This window comes from Canis aureus, chromosome 5, assembly GCF_053574225.1.
Source record: "Canis aureus isolate CA01 chromosome 5, VMU_Caureus_v.1.0, whole genome shotgun sequence".
In the NCBI taxonomy this organism is placed as follows: domain Eukaryota; kingdom Metazoa; phylum Chordata; class Mammalia; order Carnivora; family Canidae; genus Canis; species Canis aureus.
Genome location: NC_135615.1, coordinates 61,445,216 through 61,449,590, shown reverse-complemented (window position 1 = coordinate 61,449,590; position 4,375 = coordinate 61,445,216). Strand labels below are relative to the sequence as shown.

The 4,375-nt window shown below is 36.5% G+C and overlaps 1 non-coding gene across 1 annotated transcript; it reads right to left on the bottom strand.

Moving 5' to 3' along the window:
- Positions 1–2,897: 2,897 nt before the first annotated feature.
- Positions 2,898–3,097, bottom strand: LOC144315035 (U2 spliceosomal RNA). Its single transcript, XR_013380850.1, has one exon. It is a non-coding gene; the product is annotated as a U2 spliceosomal RNA (small nuclear RNA).
- Positions 3,098–4,375: the final 1,278 nt, after the last annotated feature.

Below are 4,375 nucleotides of genomic sequence, written 5' to 3'. Positions count from 1 at the left end.
ATTTGAGACATATTTATGCTAAAAAAATATTCACTGTTTACCTGAAATTTGAAATTCAGTGGGTGTTCTGTATTTTATCCGGAAACTTTATCTCTGAGAGAAGAAAGATGTAGGAAGTAAGCCCACTTTAGTTTCTACCTGGAGAGTTTCTGGCCACAAAGCAGGAAGAGGAAGCAAATTAATAATAAAATATATCTGGAAAACCTCTAATTATATGGAAATTAAGCAACATACTCTAATTAATAACCTGTGAGTCAAGAAAATATTAGGAGAAAACTTACAAAATGTTTTGAAATTAAATGATGATGAGCATACAACGTATAAAAATGTGTGGTCTATAGTTAAAGCACAGTTTAGAGGAAAATTTTTTATTAGCCTTATCTGCCTATATTGGAAAAGCAGAAAAGTCTAAAACTTATGTGGAAAAGCAAGGGTAATAAATAAGACATTAATAAGACATTATTTCAAAGGAAATAGAAGGAAGGAAATAAAGATAAGCATGAACATCAGGGAAATAGAAATATGCAAACAAGAAAGAAAATTAATGAAACCAAAAGTTGGTTATTTGAAAAGATCAATAAAAGTAATAAATTTCAAGCTAAACTACTCAAAGAGAAAGGGTTAGAAGGAAGAGAAAGAGAGGAAGCAAAACAAATTACTGATATTATGAATGAGAAAGGGTACATCACTACAGTTTCTACAGACATTAAAAAATAATGGGGAATTTTAATAACTTTATGCTAACACTTTTGGCAATTTCGATGAAATGGTTGAATTCCCTGAAAATATATTTAATAAATAGACAAAGGATGAAATGATATTTAAACAGCCTTGTATCTATTGAGGAAATTGAATTTATAATTTAAAATCATCCCATAGTAGAATTCCATACCCAAGTAACTCTACTCAATCTCCCAAACATCTAAGGAGGAAATCATTTCAACTCCACACAAACTCTTCTTTGCTCATTTTATGAAGTCAACATTATCTTGATGCTAAGATCATTCAAAAAAAAAAAAAACTATGGAACAACACTCCTAAGGAACATGAACACAGACATTTCTAACAAAATATTAGCAATTGAATCCGGCAATAAAGAAAAAGGGGTAATACAGTATGACCAAGTAGAGTTTATCCCAGGAATGTGAAATTGGTTTAACATTTGAAAACCAGCGTAATTCAGCTTATTAATAGAATAAAGGGAAAAAAATCACATGTTCACTTCAATTGATTCAGAGAAAGCACTTGAGAAGATTCAGTACCCACTCATAATTAAAAACTCTTTGCCATTTAGAAATAGAAGAAAACTTTTTAAGGGCATCTATGAAAAAACCTACAGCTAAGATTATATTTAATGATGAAAAACTAAGTACATTTCCTATGAGATCAGGAACACAACAAATTCTCACTTTCATTCAACATTGTACTGGAGGTTCTAAGCTGCTGACTAGGACAAGAAAACAAACTAAAATGTGTACGTTTTGGAGAGGAAGAAGTAAAATATCTTGATTCACAGCCTACTTCTGCCACAGAGTGCTAAGAAGTCACTTAATTAAAAGAACCCACTTAATTCTCTGTACGCCAGCCTCCTGCCCAACTAGACCACAGGCATATTGCTGGAGAGAGCAACTAGCAGCTTTAGACTGACTTTGTACATGTGTGTTAATAATTGCTGAAATTGTAAGGCAGATACATGGGGATTCGTTGTATCAGTTCTCTACATCTATGGGTTTTTTAAAATATTTTATTTCTTTATTCATGAGAGACACAGAGAGAGAGGCAGAGACACAGGCAGAGGGAGAAGCAGGCTCCCCATGTGGAGCCTGATATGGGACTCGATCCCTGGACTCCAGGATCGTGCCCTGAGCCGAAAGCAGACACTCAACCACTGAGCTGCCCAGGAGTCCCTACATCTATGTTTTTGTTAATTTTTTTTCTTAAATAGAATGACTATTTTTAACTTGATGTCTCTTGATTTCTATTTGCATGACAAAATATTAGCCTCAAGAGAGCACTGGAAGGGTCAGCTGAATTTAAGACCTAGCCAAACTAATAACTTGTGGTGTGACACCTCAGGCAAGTGCATTCCTGTCTCTGGGCTTCAGCAATCCCGAGGTAAAATGAGATGGTGGACCATATCACTGGTTTTGAATTTTGCGCATGGAGCCCTTTTACTCCCATGAGGTTGTTTTGCAAGAAACTGCTAGTGCAGGTTAGGGGTGGGGCTAGGGATCGGACTGGAAGCATGAAAGTGCCCCCCACAACAACTCCGTTCTTATCTGCTTTGTCTACTGCAGTGGTGCACCTCAAAGTATTGTCTTTTGTTTGTTTTGCTTGATTTTCTACTTTCAGATCCTTCACGTGGGCCACTTTTTCATTCCCTCAGTTGATACGACAGCAGAAAAAGATTCCCAGTTTGGGCATATGTTTTTCTGCTCTAAAGACTAAAGAAGGGGTGGAGGAAGGAAAGGAGAAGCCAGAGGGTTATTCAGGTAGAAGAAGAAGGTGTTCACAGAGCAGCATCCTCCACAGTGGAAAGGAGGTGACCACAGAGTGAGAGCAAAGAGAAAGAGACTCAGCCCACAGCTACTCTCCAGTATAGACAGCAACCCCCCAGTGTAGCCAATCCCTCCCCTAATACCCCCAATATCGTTCACCCATGCGGAGTCCTGATCTCAGGGTGAAGAACTCAGATACCCGCTATGGGCACAGGGACATGAAGGGAAAGCCTCACTCTATACCCCAGTGGCTCTGATCTGAGCCAGTTGGAGATCTGCTCATGAGCCTGAGCAGAAGTGGAATATGAGTTGATATTGAACTTTCCCATTAGATTTAATTTTAAAAGGGTTCCCTGTACCAGGTGATATTCTGTGAGATGATCTAACTGAATTATTAAATGAATTTACCCCTTGACAAAGAGAATGTAAAACCAGAGGCATGAGGTTCTGTTTCTGACATTTTGATTTGTTAGGTTGCACAGTTCCTTTTCTCCTCCCATTAAACAAAGGTGTGTAAGAAAACATGCAGTTTTTCCTGAAGAAGCTTTCTCTGAGTGTTATTCCTACACTTGATCTTAGCCAAAAGGCCGAGAAGCGATCTGAGTGTTATTCCTATAGAACAGTCACTTTGTTACCCAGGTCTCTGTTTTTGCATGTGAACATGAAGCAAACAGTAATAACCTCAGAAGTTCTTCCCAGCTCTGAAGTTTTGTGAACTTTGAGAATGTTATTTGTCACTTTACTAGACTATATCTCTAAATTTTAAATTTTATGGGTTGAGAAGTAGCACATATGTAATAAAAAGGAAAAATGAAAAACTGAGAGAAAAATGGATAACAGATTAATGCCCGGAATATGTAAAGAGCATCTACAAATAAATGGGAAAATATAACCATAATATAAAAACTTTATCAAAAGACATGAACATGTGACTAACAAAAGAAGCCATGCAAATGGTTTATAGATATGGAAAAATGTTTGGCCTCACTATGCATCACAGAAATAATTTTTTAAAGATTTATTTATTTATTTATTTATTTATTTGAAAGAGAGAGAGCACAAGTGGGAAGGCAGAGGGAGAGAAAGAGACAATCTTGAGCGGACTCCACCCTGAGCATGGAGCCCTACACAGGGCTCCATCTCATGACCCTGAGATCATGACATTAGCTGAAACCAAAGTTGGACATTCAACCAACCGCACCACCCAGAAGCCTCAAGAAATAGGGTGCTTTTTAATAATATATTTTTTAGCTACTAAAAGGCAGCATATTAGATGAATTCAGAGTACAGTGTCAGACAAGCCTGGGTTCAAATCAGAATGTGGCTTCAGACATATAATTTAACCTGAGTTTTGGTTTTGGTTTCTTTTTAAAATAGACCCAATAATTAAATATACTTCATCTAGTTGTTAGCACTTAGTAGCACCTGACAGTACCAGAAAAATTATAGCTCAAAGAGAAGGCTTTTAAAATAATAATGATAATTCTCAGCATTTGAAAGGGTCCTGGGAAATTTGTCAATTTCAATGCTGCTAGTCCACAGAGAAACTTCCAATGTTCAAAAGCCTGAAAAATGTACATAAACTTTATACCTAACAATGTCATTTGCAAATATGAATCCTAAAATATAACCAGCGATATGAACTAGTGGTTATGACATGGATATTAATTACAATAATATTTATAATACAGACAATTTGGAAACAAGCTGGATATCCAAACAATATGAAATTGGTTCCATAAATCATAGTCTATCCGCAACACAAATTTTCTGTGCGACCATTAAAAATCACATCGAAAAATGTTTCATCACATGGGAACATGTTCACCACGTACTAAGTGATAAAGGCAGATTACATATCAGTGAGGCCAGTATGA